The sequence below is a fragment of the Narcine bancroftii genome, chromosome 5, assembly GCF_036971445.1.
Source record: "Narcine bancroftii isolate sNarBan1 chromosome 5, sNarBan1.hap1, whole genome shotgun sequence".
Lineage (NCBI taxonomy): Eukaryota > Metazoa > Chordata > Chondrichthyes > Torpediniformes > Narcinidae > Narcine > Narcine bancroftii.
The window spans coordinates 18,798,213-18,819,101 of NC_091473.1; the positions used below are offsets into that span (position 1 = coordinate 18,798,213).

Sequence of the window (20,889 nt, forward strand, 5' to 3'; positions counted from 1 at the left end):
GCTTAGTAAGAGTCTTAGTAAGAGGCTCACTCCCTACTTAGTAAGACTATTTATCTTTATTAGTATATTATTATCTGTAAACATGGGGGAGGGGGTTAATTATCTGTAATTGTTTGTATTTCGCAGTGGCGGTTAAATGATTTTACAGAATGTGACTGAAAATAAAGTAAAATTCTTTAAGTTTTATATATTCATGCAAGTGAAGCTTGTTCAATGTAAGTACAAGATAGGGTTTTTGTCTCTTAAACTGTTTATTTTAATGGAGGTGTATTAGTTGAGCATTGTAAGATTCAGTATCAAGCAACTGGAAAATTCACATATCTGACATCTACCAATCCCAGGAGGTGCCGGATACCAGGGGTTTTTACTGTATAATAGTGATTAAGACAAATGTAGTGACATGATTTTTAAAAAAGTTTCTGGATGATGCAAAAAATTGGATGAGTGGACAAGAAGGAGGAGAAAAGCTTAACAGAGCAAGAAAGTATAGATGCTTTGGTCACTTGTGCAGAGAAATGACGTCGAATATAATCTCTGTATTTCATTGTTGCATTATATTTGGGGAGGTGCGACAAAATGGGTGAACATACAAGAAGCAAGAGGTACAGAGAAATGGCGGCATCTTGCAGTGCATGTCCACACATCTTGAAAGGTCATGGGTAAAGGCCAATAAATTGGTTACAAAAAAAAAGCTTTCATGATGTCTACCTTCAATAACAGAGATACAGAATATAGGAGCAGTGTGCTGGAAACGTTCACTGCAAAAATTAGGTCGCATTTTGAGTACTGTGTATTGCAGGGGAGGGAGAATAAGCAGTGATGTATATGAGGATGTTGCCAGGGTGGAAAATTATAGCAATGAAAATATAAATAGGTAAGCTAGCATTATATTCTTTTGAGCACAGGAGGATGAGTGGAGGCTTAATTAAGGTGTTTAAGATGATGAGGGACCTATATAGAGTATTAGCATAGGAATCAATAACTAAGTTCAATTGCTTTAAAGTATTTAGCAGAAAGATTAGAGAGGGTATGTTGCAGAGTTAGAAATAGCCAGCACAGAGCAGGTGAATTGACAACATTTTCAACTTGAATCAAAATTTGGAAGTTGCCCCATTCATGATTGTTCTTGGCCCAGGAATTTCTCCGAGAATGTCACAGAAACGTGACAAGATTGGTAACGCCAGATTTGAAAAGGTAAGTCTCGGTGGATTGATTGATTAATCCATAGAATTATAAATCAGGAACTGATTTGAAAATGCATTGTGGCATTTTAACTATGGAATAGATATAACTGTGGGGTGAAACTAGATCTTCACATGGTTAAAAGCACAATGCTGCAAAAATGACACTCTCTTACTCTCTTTGTCCTTACTGCAGCTTTGCCTAGCTCCAGGATTCGAGGAGAGCAAACAAAATAAAAATAAAGAGAATGGGGTCATCAGGTGGTACCATGATTTAAAAAAAACAATCGGTCCTCTGAAATATCTCCAGTGATCCCTTATCCCTTAAAAGCAGGCAGAAGAGCTCATTGTTACCCAGCAATAAAGATATTTGAGAAGTAGTTCAAGACAATGAAATAGGTATGTGGTGAGACATTATTACGGGACGCATGTGGGGAAACTGTCAGGGACAATCAAATCCATGATCCTTGGTTCAGTACCGGTAATTTGGACGTTGCATAAAGGGAGATGCAAATGGAGGTGGTAGTGTAGAATCCAGTAGTCCAGCTGGAAAAGAACAAAGATGAATGAAGTAGGTCAGATCTGAACTCGAATATCACCACTGTCTCATTGGAGGAGAACAGAAAAAAAAACAGTCAGGAAATGGGGCTTAACTGTACTGAATCCAGAATGACATGAGAACTTGAGATCACATTGAGAACCTGGGGCCAATATTCAAACAAGAAAAACCTGAATTTGGGATTCAGAGAACAAGGGAAGGCATAAGCTTGACTTTTACTGATTACCTCAAGTCTTAACAGGGAATACTTGGTGAAAGGAACATATGATTGCAATAATGCTAAATTTATTGCCTTTTTTTTTGCTCATGCACCTGTGTCTAGTGTTTGGGAAAATTCAGCACTTGGAGGATTTTCTTCACAACCAAAAAAGTGATCCCTTTGAAGACCCCAGACTGCTTAGGGTAAGGTGGGATTAAATATGATAGCTTTTGTGATGGGCAGCATTATGATAGAGGGAATGACCTCCTTTTGACACTATCAGAAATCTTTAATGAATGAGGCAATCATACATGCCAAGTATCTGGTGGGGTCACAAATGTCACTGATAAGTGTGGTGATAATTACCTCTCAAAGAAATTTCCAAGCAGTGCTAAAATATCAGTTCTTCCCAAATATCGTGAATATGGGAACATGTCGCTTGATCCATGAAACAAAGTTTTACTTTGTGCTGAGATACCTGCAGAAATTGAAGTTATGACAAACTAAATTCCTGTAACAGTATTTTAAATATTAAAATTAACTTTAGACATACAGCTATTTTGGCCCACAAGTCCAGCTAAGTTACACCCAATTGACCTACACCCCCGGTACATTTTGAACGGCGGGAGGAAAGCCGAGTTCTTGGGGAAAACCCATGTAGAGATAGGGAGAATGTACAGACTCCTTACTGATAGCGCGGGATTTGAACCCGGGTTCCCAATCACTGGCATTGGAAAGGCATTGTCCTAAGCACAATTATTTGCACAGTTTCCAGCTTTGTTCAGCCTTAGTTCACAATTTCAGTTTCAACTACATATCTTCAGATTTATGTTATTATGATGAGCGTTGATCTCCTTTGTAAACAAAGCAGTTAATGGACCATTAAGAGTTCACTGAATGAAAAGAATGTCAGGATATCATTAGCACTGTGCAGGACATTAAGTCATCGGAGAAAACTTTCAGTCTACATAGTTGATTGCTCATTAATCTTCAATGCATTGTGACTCTGTCCCATCCGTCTGCCCAAGAGATGTTTGCTTTGTATTTTGTTCACTGCAGCCTCCAAAATTCTGTCCATGAACATTTAACTTCAGAGTCATGGTTCAACATGGTGATCCTACAATATGTTGTTGCTGTTCCTTTTATTGTCACATAATAATTAATTAAAATGTAATACATGTGATATACTTCAACTTTTGTCTGCCATAATGCAAAGAATTGCCATGAGCATTGCCTGGCACCCAAACAATAAGAGAAAGGGAAACGTAAGAGAGTCCCTTCAGAGACACTGAGGATGCACCTCCAGTCCCACTCAGTGGCATATCTAGGTAAAATATCACCTATGGCAAGCAGTGAAATTGCGCCCCCTGTTAAAAAACGGCGAATAGATTTGCCAATTTGGCGATGTCCATGCCCAATTGGGCTAGTTTTGAGGATCAGCTGTGGGAAATTCCCAGCAGGAGCGGGGATGTCGGGCTCCTGGCAGGAGCGGGGACATTGGGCTCCTGGCAGGAGTGGGGACATTGGGCTCCTGGCAGGAGCAGGGATGTTGAGCTCCCAGTGGGAATGGGAATGTTGGGGGACATTGGGCTCCCAGCAGGAGCGGGAACCTTGGGCTCCCGGCAGGATCGGGAACCTTGGGCTCCCGGCAGGAGAGGAGAAATTGGGCTCCTGGCAGGAGCAAGGATGGTGGGCTCCCAGCAGGAGTGGGGACATCGGGCTCCTGGAAAGAATGGGAACTTTGGGCTCCCGGCAGGAGTGGGGATTTCCGTCAGAGCACAAAATGTGACAGTGTCATTAAAGAACCTCAGACTGTTGCCCCTACCTCAAAGTTCTTTAGTCAGATAGAGATTCTTTATTGGGCTCAGAACTCTGGAGTTCGAGGCAAGGGCAATGGTGCACAGAGCATGCGCCCTGGCTGTCATACCCTAGATACGACCATGGTTCCATTGCAGTCTCTGCAGCCCCAGAGACTCCAGTTCAAATCATCGGAAAACCGTTCTCCTGATCCAAACCTCTGATACGATCAGGAATCTTTCAGCTCCCGGGCCTCTTTGGGAACCCTTCTTGTTTGTTTGGTGCAACTAGATGGGGTTCTCTTCACTGAAAATATGAAGAATAGAATCAGCTTATTTCCCTGAGTTTAGTCCTCCTCAAAGCACAACCCAATGCAGAATTAATATGCAGGAAAAATCCTCATTTGATGTAAATATTATCCTTCTGTGTCTCAAATGCTGATGATGTCACAAGCAATATTTCAATATTGAGAAATGTTGTACAACGTGATGTATCTGAGAGTTATTCTAGATACTTTGGTGTGTGTTGAAAGGCTTGCTCAGACCCTGGAAACACATTGAGAGTCTGCTGATCACCTGGTTTCATTGCACTTTATTGGCTTCCTTTTGCACAAGTGAGATGATGACAAGATTCCTACCACGTGGTGCATAGACACGTCTTCTTTGTGGATTCCCAAGCTGGAGTGTGGTGGCATGGGACCTCATTGCAAGTACTCCTGAGCAATCTGGGGCGTATGGATTGCTGCATGTGTAGGTGGTGACATCTCACATCTGTAGCCACAAGTGCCTCCTTGCTCTGATTGAGACATCTAGGTGATGGGCACCAAACTACTTTAGCAAACAATCCAAGTGTGAGTTGCATCAATGCTAAATGCTGATTATGAGCTCAAAAGAACTCTTAGAGTCATCAGAGCCAAGATGGTGGTCACCTTGATGGCTGTAGTTCATGTGGCCACCAGACCCAGCAGCAAATAGATCTCTTTCCAGGGAGTGGCAGACATTTGTCACATCTGGAAAGACAACTTGAAGCACTGGAGACAAACAGGAGACTGCAGACACTGGAATCTGAGGCCAATCACAATCTGCTGGAGGAACTCAGTGGGTCAAGTAGCATCAACGAGAGAAAAAGAATGGCCAATGTTTCAAGCCAAAGCTCTTTATCAAGTCAAAACAGCAACTATTCTTTTCTCCTACTGATGATGCTTGACTGCTAAGTTCCTCTTGTAGATTTTGGTTGGCTTAACCTAAAGCACTACTGATCAGACATGTCAAGGACAATAAGTGCCTGTCTTCTTTGGCAATCAAATGTTTCCTTTGAGATCAGCTCATCTCCACCATGAGTTTCCTCTGAGACATCCATCTACTGAGCTTGTGGACTTTGTTGGTCATCCCAATAGATTATTACAGTATACAAAGCAAACTCCACGGCCCAACGTGTCCACGCTGACTATTTTGTTCATCTTCACTAATCCTGTATAAATTCTAATATGATGTCCAGTCATGAGCAGACAAACTGCTAACTGACTTGTTCTGGTTTTGAAAACCTCCAAGTTGTGTGAAATAAATTCTTGGCAGAAATAACTATTCTCCCATAACTTGGTAAGAGGGCAAGTTCTAGTTTATTGTCCCTTTTCTTTCTAAAAAATATACTTTATTCACAATAAGAAAAAGGGTTCGTCTTTTTACACTCATAATGTCAGACATATCTATACATTCTCATCAATGTACATTTATTCTCTCAGTCCCCCGTTACCACCTTGCCGTTTCTTCCCCCCCCCCACCCCTGTTGGTTGAGGGGGTTCCCCTCAGTGCCTGGTAATGGGAGGAATCTAGATTGTGGTCCTTCACCACAGCGCCCTTGTGTTGGCTACACTAAGTCACAGTGCGTCCTTCAGCACATGCTCCCACAGCCTGGAATGTGCCAGTTAGGAGTATTCCCTTACTGTCATCTCTGTATGCTGAAAGACAAATGGGTTTTGGGCAGACCATGTGCCAAGAAGCAGGGAAGTAGGTTGTTTTGTTTAACTGTTTTGTGAGCTGACCAGTGGATACTTCATACAGTGGACGCAAGTGTAGTTATCAGTTGGTAAGGAGCAAAGGCAGTATAATTTTACTAGTTTTGGGGATCATTCAGGAGTCTGACAACAGCAAGAAAATAACTTTTCGTGAATTTATGGTGTGTGATCTCACATTGTGAATCCTGTTCCTAATGGTCAGGGGATGAAGTGATTTGTGAATTCTGATCATTCATGACATTATTTTCACAGATTTTTCCAATTCAGTCAGCACTGTGTTCTTGTTTTGTGGTCAATGTTGTATTTCAGGAAGCCCACTAATGCAGTGCTATAGTTTAAATGATTTTGAACTATTATTCCCCAGCTTCAATTTTGCTACAGGCCCTCCTCTTACCCAAAGTCAAATCTACAAATATCTCTCCTTTCCTTCTCCCAGCTCAATGGATCTCCTCCTTTCTGTTTCCTCTCTCATTTCCTTCATTACATGTCCTTACCTCTTAATAAACAAATACCAGGAACATTCTCATCGCTTAGTGTCCTGTGGAGATCCTGGACCTCAAATATTTCAAGTGAGGAAAGACTCCAAGTTTGAGTTCTTGTTGGCCACTGGAGTAAAGATAGGTGGGAGAGATTGTTCACATTCGAACTATGAAGCTTAAGATTTTGGCTAGATGTGTCTTAGCTTCAAGAAGTTTGAATGCTACAGAACTGGCAATTATACAAGATGGCATGATTTGCTTGAGGTATCAAATGAAAGTGATATAGATCTTATGTAGAAGTTACTGTGTTGATTGAAATAATGGGGGTAATGTAATCCAAATATGTTCTTATTGTTTTACATGAATTAAAGAATGAGGATTACTTTAAACTTACTTATAGATCAATAATAGTGACTTTTGTGAATGCTATTGATATAAATATTTAGGGATCAGAACAGGTATAATTTTAAAAAACTTGTATAAATTGAAATATCTATCTTCATAAAGTTGAAGAGGATTTAAAGAAATGGATGAAGTTACCTATAACTTTAATAGGAAGAATTAATTGTATAAAGATGAATATTTTTCCAAGAATTCAATATCTTTTTTCAAACGTTACCTATTTTAGTACCTCCACAGTTTTTTAAAGAACTAAATAAGTGGATTTGGAAATTCTTATGGAATGGTAAAATGTCTAGTGTATCTATGCAGAAATTAACATGGAAAAATGAATGGGGGGGGAGGGATTGCAACTACCAAATTTATACAATTATTTCAGAGCAGCTCAGATACATTTTATTGCATCCGTTTTTGAAGATGAAATCTGTCCGATGTGGATTAATATAGAATGGGAGAATAATGAAGAAAAGTCAGCTAAGGCTTTTCTTTAGAAATGGAATTCAAGATTGATGTTGGGAACTAAAGATACACTTTTATTGAAACATTTAATAGATATCTGGAGTAAGACAGATGAGGAAATTTGGTCGGGTATATACCCCTCTGTTCCAGAACAGCTTAATACCTTTTTCCCAAAACAATCCATTTTTGAAACTGTGGTCGGATATAGAAGATTGTTAAGAACAAGGTCAGTTAATGTCTTTTATTCAACTGAGGGATAAATATGGAATATCTAGAAATATGCTTTTTTGCTATTTTCAAATAAAGTTATTTTTTTTAAATTTTATTTATCACTTGTATCAATACTAAACTATTATTCAATTATATATAGATAATGCAATATTATTCAATACAAGATGATACAACAATTTTTATATTTTCTCCCCAAACCCCTGCCTCCTCCCCCAAAGAGGAAAAGAAAAAAAGAAAACATGTTGACTCCATGTAGCCAGCTGCTCCTATTGGCTGTCTGCAGCCGCTCCAGCCACTGTACTTGCCACGATGCTATTACACATGTCCGAGTCCTCGCAAAGTGTGGTAGTTTAATAAAAGAGATTGAGCTTGGCTGGTGGTGGACGCCATTTCCAGGGGCTCCCGTTATGCATTGTATTATTGAATTTAACAGTAAAGCATTCGTCAGAGGTTGGTGCTTTGTGTGGTTTGGTTATTCAATGCATCAACAAACATGGTGTCAGAAGTCTAAACCCGAAGCCTTCAAGTGAAGAGTGAGTAACCAATGCCATGTTTGCAACACATTTGTGACTGCGCCATAATGGCAGATGGATTCAGAAGGCCCGATCCACTCGTGTTTGAAGGCAACGTGGCTGAGAATTGGCATGTATTCGTATAAGAATACAGCATTTTCATTGCAGCAGTGCATAGTGATGTCTGCCTGAGTCAATGCATGCATTTTACTAAATTTAGCAGGCTCTGAGGCCATCGAAAGGGAAAGGTCATTCAAATATGCAAACAAGGTGCATGAAAGGAGTATCGTTATCATGCCTGCTGAGTCAAGGGAGGACCCAAAGTGTTTTTAAAAAAATCTTTGAGAAATGTGTGTAGTGTGCGTCGAAAGAACCAAAGACTTTTTGATCCAAACCAAGGCTTTTATTAAAACTGGAGTATATCACAAGTAGGTCGACCAGTCCAGAATGACCTGGTCTGGCTAGGGGCAATCCTTTAAGACCTTCCAGTAGGTGTGGCTACACTCTCAGCCAATTACAGTCATCCTACACTACCATCTGTACATATGCACATATACACATTGGTGATAGAATCTGTACTATCACAATCTGGAATCCACAAAAGAACCTAACGATGGAAAAGCACAGATTTAAAACAAGAAACCAGAGGCCTGGAGAGTTGATTCATTTGTATGTCAGTGACCTGAAAAGGACCTGTGACTTCGGAGCATTCTGTGAGGAGTTGATTAAAGACAGGATGGTCTGCGACATCTGCGGTGAAGGCATGAGAAAGGCACTGCTGCATGACAATAAACTAATGCTCGCAAAGGCCATCTCCACATGTCTGGCTTACGAAACCATGGAAGAGAACAGCAGAAAGCTAGCCCTCCATAGCAGCAAGGCATAATAAACATAGACACAATTCAGGCAGGACCTACAAACAGGCAGTGGCCGGAAGCCAAAAGAAGATAAAGCCAACCAAGCCTTGCTACACTCTCACCCAGGATTGAGTACGGCAACTGTGGCGGTGGCCATGTGGCAAGACGAGAGATGTGTCCGGCGTTCGGCCAGCAGTTTGGAGCAGGCCAGAAATAGAACCATTTCAGTAGATGCTGCAGAGCCAGGCAGCAACTCACCCTGAGACCCAGATACAGAAGGATGATTAACCAGTTGGAACCTGAACAAGGACAAACCAACTCGAATGACGAGTATTATGTTGATGGATTGACTCTGCAGATAGCAGGAGACCCAACAAGAATCAGAAGGAATAACGAAGCATTTGTAACAATGAAGATCAATGGCAAAGCAGCAGATATGAAAGTTAAAACTGGAGCCAAGTGCAACGTCATGTTACGAAGATCGTTCAACCTACTGAGGAAGTCAGAATAGGAAATAATGTGCTCCAAGACCACAAGCCTAGTGGGATACATGGGGAGCAAAATTATAACCAATGACACAGTGCAACTGCGGTGCTACGTTCAAGGACAGCTACACATACTAACTTTCTTCATAGTCAAAGAAGACATCCTGCCTCTGCTGGGCCTGAGCACAAGCATGGACATAGGATTTGTTTTGTTTAGCAGAGAGGTACACCAGATAAGTCCGGCCGAAGATGATCTGACACACAGAATCTTTTCTGAGTACAATGAATTTTTTACAGAAGAAATGGGAAAACTGCCAGTAACATACTCCATGCGGCTCGACCCAGAAGTGAGCCTGGTGGTTCATCTGGCACGCCATATACTGATAGCAATAAAGGACAGGGTTAAGGCCAAGCTGGACAGAATGCAGGACCTGGGCCCAGACTTTGATCCCACCAAGTCGGTGTAGTTCATTGTGGTTGCTAATTAAAAAGACAGACAGGAGATCCTGATCTGCATTGACCCGAGAAACCTCAATACAGGTTTAAAGTGACCACACCGTCCAATGTGTACCATGGAGGAAGTTGCTGCACAGATGGCCGATGCAACTGTTTTTTCGGATTTGAACGCAAATAATTCCTTCTGGAAAATCAATCTTGACTACAAGTCATCACTGCTGACTACATTCAGCACAAGTTTCGGCCAATACAGATTCCTGTGAATGCCATTTGGAATCAATTTAGCCAGTGAAGTATTTCAAAGATCAATAGAGCAAATCTTTGCGGGGTATCCCTGTGCCATCATTATTGATGACATACTTGAAGATGGCAAAGACCTGGAAGAACGTGATGCAAATTTAAAAAAGATACTCAACGAAGCCTGGAAGGTTAATCTTAAGATCAACCCCTGTAAGTGCAGATTTTGGCTGAACCAGGTTGTTTATGTAGGCCACATTTTCACAGGAGAAGGCCTGAAGGTGGACCCTTTAAAGACTAGAGCAATTAGTGAAATGTCAGTACCGATAGACGTGACAGCGCTACGTTTCCTGGGCATGGTCAACTATCAGAGCAAGTTCATTCCGAACACCAGTGATCTTACCGCCCCGCTAAGGCAGTTGATGCATAAAAACATGGTTTGGTCCTGCCAGAAGCAACAACGAAACACATTCCATGCATTAAAAAGACACTTGTCATGCTCACCTGTTCTATTGTACTACGACGTGCGAAGACCAGTCATGCTAACCTGTGATGCATCAGAGAACAGTCTGGGTGCAGCATGCCTGCAGGATGGAAAACCAATGGCCTCTGCATCCAGGTCACTCATCACCATGGAGACCAGATATGCCCAAATAGAGGAATTGTTGACAGTAGTTTTTGCCTGCTCAAAATTCAACGACTACATTTACGGTAGACCAGTGACCATAGAGACTGACCACTTACCTCTGGTCACAATTCTGAAAAAGCCAATGCATGCGACCCCTGCACGATTACAGAGAATGATGCTCAGGCTTCAGAAATACAACCTGACTTAAGTTTACAAGTACAGAAAAGAAATGCACTTAGCCGATGTGCTATCTCGTGCCCCCAAGAAATGCACAATCCAACAAGCTGAGGAAGAGGACATGTGTGGAGTGTGTTTCGGTGTTGCTTCTGGCAGGACCAAACCATCTTTGATATAATGACAGTAATGCACATCTCCTCCTCCTGGTTGGAGGAACTGAGACAGCACACGGCTGAAGATACAACTTTGACGACCCTGAGCACTTTTATCATGGGCGGCTGGCCTGACGAGCAGCGCAGCCTATCGCCTGAAGTGCAGCCCAACTACCCATTCCTGGACGAATTACTCATAAATGACAGAATCATAACAAAAGGCCTAAGAGCAGTAGTTCCAAGTTCACTGCAAAACATTTATGTCAATATCCTGCACAGAGGTCACCCAAGGGCAGAATCAACCAAACGCAGGGATAGAGACATATTTTTTTGGGCCGGGATGACCAAAACATAGACCAGGAGGTACAAGCTTGCTTGGTGTGCAACAGCACCAGGCCACACCAACAGAAAGAGCAGCTGCAGCTTCATGTGGTACTGGACCACCCCTGGTCAACCTTGGCATCACGCATCTTTGAATGGCACAATCAACAGTATTTAGTTCTTGTCGATTCAAACTCTGGATGGTTTGAGATAGACATTTTACCTGACGTCACCTCGTTGGCAGTCATTATCAAGATAAAGAGACACTTTTCAGTGCATGGGGCTCTCCACACTCTGCTGTCGGACAATGGTACCCAGTTCACCAGTGAGAAATTCAGACGCTTTGCAACAACATGAGATTTCAACCACTAGCAACCCGGAGTCAAACAGATTACAGTCAAACAGATTGGCTGAAAGAGCCATGAGGAGCGCGAAAATATGGATGTGTTCCTAAATCTGCTGAACCTAAGGAACATCCCTGGCGATGCCATATTGGGCTCTCCAACGCAACGACTCATGTCCAGGCCGACACGGACAACTCTGCCTGTGGCAAGGAAACTCTTGGAGCCTCAGCTAAAGAACCCACAAGAAATTAAATCCCACTGCTGAACAGGAAGCTAATGCAGAAAAGGTGCTACGACAGAAACAGCCGGCCACTCATGCCATTAGCAGAAGGGCAAGTCATAGTCCACAGGGCTATGATCTTATGGGCATAGTCGAAAGGATCTGCCAGGATCCAAGGTTATACATGGTAAAATCAGAAGGAAGGGTGTATTAGAGAAACCTTTGACACATCCTGCCGTAAGGGAGCCACCCCCATCCCGAACCATGCCTGATAAAACTATAAACCAGGATCTGGAACATCACCTGGGGTAGGCGAAGCTCCCTCAGCAACAACCCATGAAACAAATGGCTGGAACTCTGAGACCATGGATGGCACATCCTTTCAAGCTGAAACACCCCAAGCATCCACTTCCTCCACTGACTATTACATAACACACTTCGGGCGCACTTGTAAGCCCAACTCAAAATATTGGAATTGAACTGGGCTGACTGTTCACTGCTGAACTATAATTATTTTAATGTATGACACATACATGGGTTGTGGTATGTGAAGGGGGTTGCCCAAGAAAGGGGATGTAGACAGCCACTTCTTTTGGCTGCCTGCACCCACTGCAACCCCCATTCTCACTGTGATGCTATTGTGCATGCATGAGTCCCCGTGAAGCATCCTTGTTTAAAATAAAAGAGATGGAGCTTGTCTGGTGGCAGATGCCATTTCCAGGGGCTCCTGTTATACATTGTATTGTTGAATTTAACAGTAAAACATTTGTCAGAGGTTGCTACTTTGTGTTGTCTGGTTATTCGATGCATCAACAAACACTATATATTAATCATCAATCATAATCTCTAGATATAACTATTGTACCTCCTGCTTATTGATTGAGAAGAGTGGGTGATGTGGATGGGTTTTATTAACAAATTCCATATATGGTTCCCAAATCTTATAAAAATTCCCAATCTGATTCCTTAAATTATGAGTAATTTTTCTAATGGTAAACAATTTTGTTTTTTAGGTTCCTTTTTTATGACTTTTGAGCAAAGGAAAGAGAAATATGAAATACCAAATAATACAATTTTTTCATACTATCAACTTAAAATATATTTAAAAGGGAAATTAGGTATGAGTTTAAGACTGATGGAACAGCCAATTTGAATATTTAATTACAGATATATTTATTGAGAAATTTATTACAAATATGTATATAAAATTGCAAGATACCATGTGGAAAAAAACTCTATAAATCAAAACAAAGATGGGAAAAAGATCTAAATATACATATTCAAGAAGAAATTTGGTCAAGATTGTGCCAAGAGAGTGTAACAAATACAATTAATGTTACAGTATAATGGTACAGTATAATTTCTACATCATCCATATAAATCAAAAGGATTAAACTCAGATTATTCTGATAAATGTTTTAGATGTAATAAGGAAGTAGGACCTTTGTACACTCAGTTTGGTCCTGTGTTAAAGTGGAAAAAGTTTGGGAAAATTTGAATATATTATTAGGACAAATTATGAAGATAAAAATACAAAAGGATCCAAGAATATTTTTACTTGGTATTATATTTGAAGAAGATGTGAAATGAAATTTTTCTTAATATAGCAATAGCAGGAAAAATATGTGGCAGTGATGTGGAAAACAGAACATTTTATAATGATGGACAGATGGAACACTGAAATAAAATAATTTTTAAGAGTTAAACTGGGACCAGAAAGTTTATTATTGCCATGTAGTGAAGTGGAAACTCTTGTCTGATGAGGGCCAGAACAGAAATTTACCTCTGCAATGTATCTTTTATTACAGAGATCAACATGTAAACCAGGACTCTATAAATATAAACAGAAATGGGAACAGGATCTGAATATTACAATGAGCAATTTTGGATGGATTTGTGTAGAGATTACATGTCCAATATCATTAATGTGGGATACAGGCTAATACAGTACAATTTTTACATCAATTATATATCACACTGTGTAAGTTGCATAAAATAAAATTGGATTTATCAAATAAGTGTTTTAGGGTACTTTTATGCATTCCACATGAATGTTTCCAAAAGTAAGACTATTTTGGGTTAAAGTAGAGGAATTGCTGGAAGGCATTACTAATATTTCATGTCCACAAAATCCTGATTTATTTTTGTTAGGGAATTTTGAGGAAACCAATCCTAAACTGGCCCTTTCACCAACTCAATGAAAGTTTGTAAAAATAGTACTAAAGTGGCAAGAAAACGTATTGCAGTCACCTAGAAGCCAGATTCTTATTGGATCTGATTGGATGCGGAAATACAAAAATCCATTCCATTGGAAAAAAATTACATTTGATTTGAGAAATAAATATAATACATACCTACAAATAATAAGCCCTATATACATAAGATCAGTATTGTGGATTAGATTTATTCTTTTCTATTTGCTTCTTCTTCTTTCTTCTTTGGCTTGGCTTCGCGGACGAAGATTAATGGAGGGGTAATGTCCATATAAACTCATAGATAATATTTGATAGTCCTCTGTGTTCTCTGACCTGCCTTAGTACAAACCAGCATTTTTTTTTTATCATTCTTTTACTTTTTCTTCTTTTCTTTAATATGTTATCATATGTTTTTAACATGTATAAGTAATGATTGATTTGGTTTTTTGCGGGGTTGGGGTTAGGTACTTTTTTAGTTTTTAAAGAGGGGTTATATTTTGGGTTTTTTTTGTAGTGTATCAATTTGTATTAAAATGATGGATGTATATGGATTATATATTCTACATGTATGCAAACTTTAAAATAAAATATTTTTTAAAATGCTGTTCATTTAAAGAATAGCCTTTATTTCAGTTACATTAATTTCTGCATTTCTTACCTTAAGCTCCTCTATTGGAGAGATATTTGTAAAGAAATATACTAGTTATGTCGAGTTAATCTATACTAATTTCAGATATGTTCAGTTATGTAGGAAATGTCATTTATTTATAATCTTTGCTAAACATTAGGCATTTGTAATCCAGTACAAAATTTCACTCTAACATTGCTGTGGGGAGTTTGACATGTTTACAGGCTTGAAGTAAATTTGAACTATTTAATTTTGATGATCCTTTGCTGAATGTGGAATTAAAGGCTGAAGTCCTGAAGTCATTTGACATTTTTAGCCTTTTGAAGCAATTCATCTTCTAAAATTCTTGAAAAATGTTATGGTTTTTATAATCTGAATGTGATTTATTTTACAGTGCTGGAGCTAATTTTTGATATCTACTTATTGCAATCTTAAGTTTAGATGGAAAAATTTGTAATGCTGTACTAGTTAATCTTGTATCACATCTCAAATGTTTTATCTCTTGTGTTTCTGATGCCTTAGTACATTTCAGTTGCTTTTATCCTTATGTTTTACTTTGATTTTACTGAATAGTGAATTTCAGATGCTTGCAATGTATCCTGGGTTTGACATTTAGGTACCATCAGTTGGTTTCATGTAAGTGTCTTTAGTTTATTTTAAATTTTGCTATCCTTTTGTTTCAATTAAGTCATTTTTTAGTCTTGTGTTTAAAGAGTGAGTGTTTCACACTGATTTTCATGTTTGGTTTTCAATCATTGCTGTGCTCATTAACAGATCTTACACACTCCTAAATTTGATAATTGACATCTCACACTGAGTTTACAGTATTGTAGTTCACTTAACACTTTCAATGAGCAAAACTATGGCTCACTGGTCATAGTCTTGCTTTTGGCCCAGAAGTTTCCAAATTCACATCCTTCTTCTGAGATTCAAGTATTGAGCACAGACTGTCAGGGGATTTGATGTTCAACTGAGAGATAAAGCATGGTAACAGGCCCTTCCGCCCCATGATCCCATGGCCACCCAATACACACATGTGACTAAAACTAGTTCTGCATGTCTTTGGAATGTGGGAGGAGACCAGAGCATCCAGAGGAAACCCACACGGCCACGGGGAGAACAGACAGCAACAGATTTGAACTTGGTTGCTGGTACTATAAGTTCAAGTTCATTATCTATCATCTGATTGTACATTTATGGCCTAATGAAACAGTTTTTCTTCAGACCATAGTGCATGCACAAAAAGATAAAATACTCAGTACATGAAGATCACATAAATAATCAAAATAAATATATATAAATATTTGGGATAACTTTCACTGTTACAGGATTCATTGTCTCACAGCCTGTGGGAAGAAGCCATTATCCAGCCTAGTAATCCTGATTTTGATGCTCCTGTACCTTCTTGATGATAGTGGGTTGAAGATATTATGTGCTGTATGGAAAGGGTCTTCTATAATTAGCAATGTGCTAACTATGCCGCTCTATTACTGCCTACTGGCTCAGGATGAGCTTAAAGATCTTGTGTGTCTGGACTCAAAGCCCTTTGTTTCCCTATACTATACTATACACCTCCATTCCCCATACTGAAGGCCTCAAAGCCCTTCATTTCTTTCTGGACAATAGACCCAACCAGTCCCCTTCCACCACCACCCTCCTCCAGCTGGCAGAACTTTATCCTTTGACATCCCTCTTCAGGTTGAAGGGGTAGTCATGGGTAACTGTATTGGCCACAGCTCTGCCTGCCTTTCTGTTGGCAATGAGGAACAATCCACGCCACAAGCCAACACAGGCAAGGCCCCTCCACTCTTCTTCCGCTACATCAGTGACTACTTGGTGCTTCCTCATGTATCCATGATGATTTGACTTCATCTATTTTGCTGCCAACTTCCACCCCAACCTCAAATTAACTTGGTCCATCCCTAGCAATCCTCTCCCTTTTCTCAATCTCTCTGTTTCCATCTTAGGAGACAAATTCTCAGCAGACATCTTCTAGAAACCACCAACTCCTATAGCTACTTTGACTACACCTTTTCCCACGCTGACCCCTGTAAAGATTCCATTCTATTCTCTCAATTCCTCCGTCTCCATCGCATCTGTACCCAGGACAAGGACTTCCATGCCAGACCATCAAAGATGTCTTCCTCCTTCAAACCATGTGGCTTTCCATCTACCACCATCAACTTGGCCCTCATCCGCATAGCCTCAGCCACACAGAGTCCAGTCCAAACCGTCAGCAAGCCAAACTCCGAAGTCGAACCTCCGATATGTGATATGATGAGGAACTCTTTAGTGCCCTTGGCACCCTCTCACATCCTGGTTCTGATACCTGGTATCCCATCGGTTTTGAGCCAGTTTTCAGGAGTCCACAGCCTGGTGTGAGCCTCTTGACCACAGTCGCCATCAGCCTGGAGCCTCCATGGGTGCCTTACCTCGAGTCACCAGCAGTCGGCCACCTGTGAGATTCCTTCATCTGCAGAACTCTTCACTGGTTTGTCACAGTAGTCATCGTCCCATGGCTTATCCCGTCTGCATCTTCTCAAACAGAGTTTGTCTCCCTGTTTTCTGGTGCCCTACGCCCGACCTCTGCTTCCCTGGAGTCTGGAACCCCTTGTACTTGCTGCTGATCATAGGTGGCACCATCTTGGGTTCAGACCCTGTTGTCGCAGGATTTTAAATAAAACTACAATAGCTCCTTTAACGGGCTGTTCGAAGTCTGTGTGGAGCTGATGGTGGATGGACTGAATAGTTGGACTCCACGGGAGCATTGTATCTCCGCTCCCTCCTCTCTCTGGGTCTGCACCAGAGAGAGTGGGGAGTGAAGCCATTACACCAGCTCCGGCCACGCCACCATATTTTAATTGATACATCCTCCTCTGCCATTTCCACCACCTACTACGTGATTCTACAACTAGATACATATTCCCCTTTCCTCCCCTCTCTGCTTTCCACTGGGACCACTCCCTCCATAACCTCCTTGGCCGCTCCTCCCTCCCCACCAATCTCCCCCCTGGGATGTCCCCCTGTGACTGCAGGAGGTGCTCCACTTGCACCCACATCTCCTCCCTTATGACCATTCAGGGCCCCAAATAGCCCTTCCAAGTGAAGCAACATTTCACTTGTGAATCTGCAGGGATCATCTACTGCATCTGGTGTTCCCGCTGTGGTTTCCTCTACATCGTAGAGACTTAGTACAGATGGGGAGATCGCTTTGTTGAGCACCCAGCTCTGTCTGCCACAATAGTGTGAATCTCCCAGTGGCCACCCATTTTAAATCTCCATCCTGTTCCCTTGCTGACATTTCTGCCCATAGTCTCATGCACTGCCAGGTCGAGACCACCTGCAAATTGGAGGAACAACACCTCATCTTCTGACTGGGCACAACCAATGGGGTGGTATTAATATTGACTTCTCTGGCTTTCATTAAACACCACCCCCCCACCCCCTTACCCCTCAATTCTTCCTCCATTGGTTTCTCCCAGATCTGTCTCTCTCCCTTTTCACTGTCTCCTTTTGCACAGACATAATCATGACTCACATCTCCCCCATCATATCCAATTAACACCTTTTGTTGGTCTGGATGCCTCCCCCAGCCAGCACTGTCTGTGTTCTGAGATTTCCTGTTTCTTACTCATTCTGCTTATTCCTTGAATAAGGGCTCAGGCGGAGGAGTCACATGATGGAGTAGTGGCTGGAAGGGTAAAACCAGCCCTCTCCAGAAAAAAAGTAAAGATAAAGTTCCACAAACAAAAAATATAAGAAGTAGAAGATAAAGTTGCAGAGAAGAGAAAGAAGATGGCACCTACGAAGGAAAAAGTTAAAACAATGGGGAAAAAAGAAGAAAAGTCAGTGGAAAAGAAAGAAGAAGGCTTTACCTGCATGAAGGAACAGGGAGCCGTGGTGGTGAAGAACGTCCATTCTCCGAGGTTGGTGCCGGCCCTGCAGAGTCGCGACCACCCAACCGGTGGACTGCAAAAATGGCTCTCTGAGCCAAACAAAAGTGCACTTCTGGGCATGCACGAGGAGTCGCACATGAGCAGTATGAAATCAAAGGTAAAAGAAAACACTAACGGGTGAGGGGCTCAGCCGAGGAGCGGGCAACCACGGCGTGACCAGCCGAGGGATGCCCGACACCAGGGCTCTCAGCTGGAAGATGAGGAAGGTGGCAGGAGAGGGAGTGAGGTACCAGGCGAGGAAGAAAGCCAACGGGGTGAATGGCAAGAGGAGCAGCAGCAGGCGGCCCAACAGATGAGCATCCCAGAAGGGGAGGACCAACAGTAAGAGGCCCAGCAAGAAGAGGCTCGACAAAGTGATACAAGCAATGTTTCAGGAAAATCAGAAGAGATACAGATACAAAGAAGAGAAGAACAAGACACAACACAGGTACAGACACAGAAGAAGAGGAAGAAGAAGACCAAGACCTTCACAGAGAAATAGAAGGTAAAACAGTTGGACAGAATATAGATAAAGAACAAATGAGAGCATTAAAAGAATGGTTGTCATTAGAATTTAGTGCAATTAAAAGAAAAATGAAAAGAACAGAAGATAAAATGCAAAGATTAGAACTAGTCATGACAGAAATAGGGAATAGAGTAGAAAATGTGGAAGAACGAGAAATGGCTGTAGAAATGGAAGTAAACGACTTAAGAGGAAAATTGGAAGAAAATGACAAAAAAATTAAAGAGACACAAGAATTGTGACCTCAGAAAATTGATATGCTGGAAAATTATAGTAGGCAAAACAACATAAAAATAGTGGGCCTAAAGGAGGGTGAAGAAGGCACAGACATGAAGGAATTTATAAAAGGATGGATCCCGAAGGTCCTGGGAACGACAGAAATGGAGGAAGAAATGGTAATAGAAAGGGCACACAGAACACTAGCTCTGAAACCGCAGATACAGCAAAAACCAAGATCCATCTTAGTAAAATTTTTGAGATATACGACAAGAGAAAATATACTGGAGCGGGCAAGGAATAAAATTACAGAAGATAATAAACCATTGGAATACAAGGGTCAAAAATTTTTTTAACGCTTTTGAAGTTTTGAACTCTTAAAGAAGATGAAGAAGTTTAATACAGCAAAATCGATTCTATGGAAAAAAGGTTATAAATTCATGTTAAGACCTCCAGCTGTGCTTAAAATATTTATACCTGAGGAGCAAAACAGACTGTTCTCGGATCTGGAGAAAGCACAAGAATTCGCAGAGCATTTATAGGACAGAAGGAGAGATGAAGAGATGTAATAAGCATGAAGAACAGTGATAAAGTATATATAAAGATGTAAAAACAATGTATATGGAAAGAGAAGGGAAGGAAGGAAGTAAGGTGGCAAAAAGGGGAGAGCTTTGTTATATGTGTAAAAAAAGTGTTTTCTGGGGGTGTTTGGTGGGTAGAGAATAACCATCACTGCAAAATCAGTTGATGCTTGCGAGCAAGATCACAATCCAAATGGAAAGGGGAGTTGTGGTTGCCTGGCAAGGGATAAGGGGCAACTCAGAGAGGGGGGGGGTATTTGGGGTTAAGGTAATATTGGGTGTGCGAATTGTTGGAGTATTTTATGTTTTAAATGTGTTGTCATACATTGAGTTTAAAAAGGGAAAACTGAGAGATGAAAATGGGGAAAAGGGGGATGGAGGTAGTGAGGAAGCGGAAATGAGGTGTAAAAAGATATAAGATGGTCACATTGAACGATATGAATATAAATATTAATGGAATACATAATCAAATTAAAAGGAAGAGGCTATTAAATTTACTGAAAAAAGAAAAAAATAGATATAGCATTTGTGCAGGAAATGTATCTAACTGAAGTGGAACATAACAAATTAAAGAGAGACTGGGTAGGACACATAATGGCAGCATCATATATTTCAAAAGCTGGAGGTGTAGCCATATTAATTAATAAAAATGTACCAATCAAAATAGAGGAGGAAATAATAGATCCAGCAGGGCGGTATGTAATGATAAAGTGTCAGATATATTCAGAATTTTGGAATTGCTCAATATATATGCACCTAATGAAGAGAATCAAAAGTTTATGCAGAATTTTTTTTGAAGATTGTAGATACACAAGGAAATAAATTGATAGGAGGGGATTTTAACCTTAATTTGGATCCAATGTTGGATAAAACTGCTCAAAAGCAAAAGACAAGCAAAAAGAATAAAGTGGCCAAATTTATGGTTAAATCAATGCAGGAAGTGAAACTAATGGATATATGGAGGAGGCAACACCCAAGAGAGAAGGAATATTCATATTATTCGAGAAGGCATAAAACATACTCAAGGATTTATATTTTTTGTTGTCGGCCCATATTCAAGGGAGAATTAGGAAAACTGAGAATAAAGCTAGACTACTATCTGAT

The 20,889-nt window shown here is 40.7% G+C and overlaps 1 long non-coding RNA gene across 6 annotated transcripts in view; it reads left to right on the forward strand.

Moving 5' to 3' along the window:
* Positions 1-20,889, forward strand: part of LOC138762633 (uncharacterized) — a 287,652-nt gene that overhangs the window by 14,961 nt on the left and 251,802 nt on the right. For 2 of the 6 annotated variants that reach the window (XR_011356992.1, XR_011356996.1), the window contains 2 exons: positions 1,378-1,580; positions 2,063-2,142. This is a non-coding gene — a long non-coding RNA (uncharacterized lncRNA). Of the gene's footprint in view, positions 1-1,377; positions 1,581-2,062; positions 2,143-7,180; positions 7,314-7,536; positions 7,656-13,515; positions 13,679-20,889 lie in introns of those variants that run through there. The other 4 variants (XR_011356993.1, XR_011356995.1, XR_011356994.1 and 1 more) reach the window with 4 other exon arrangements.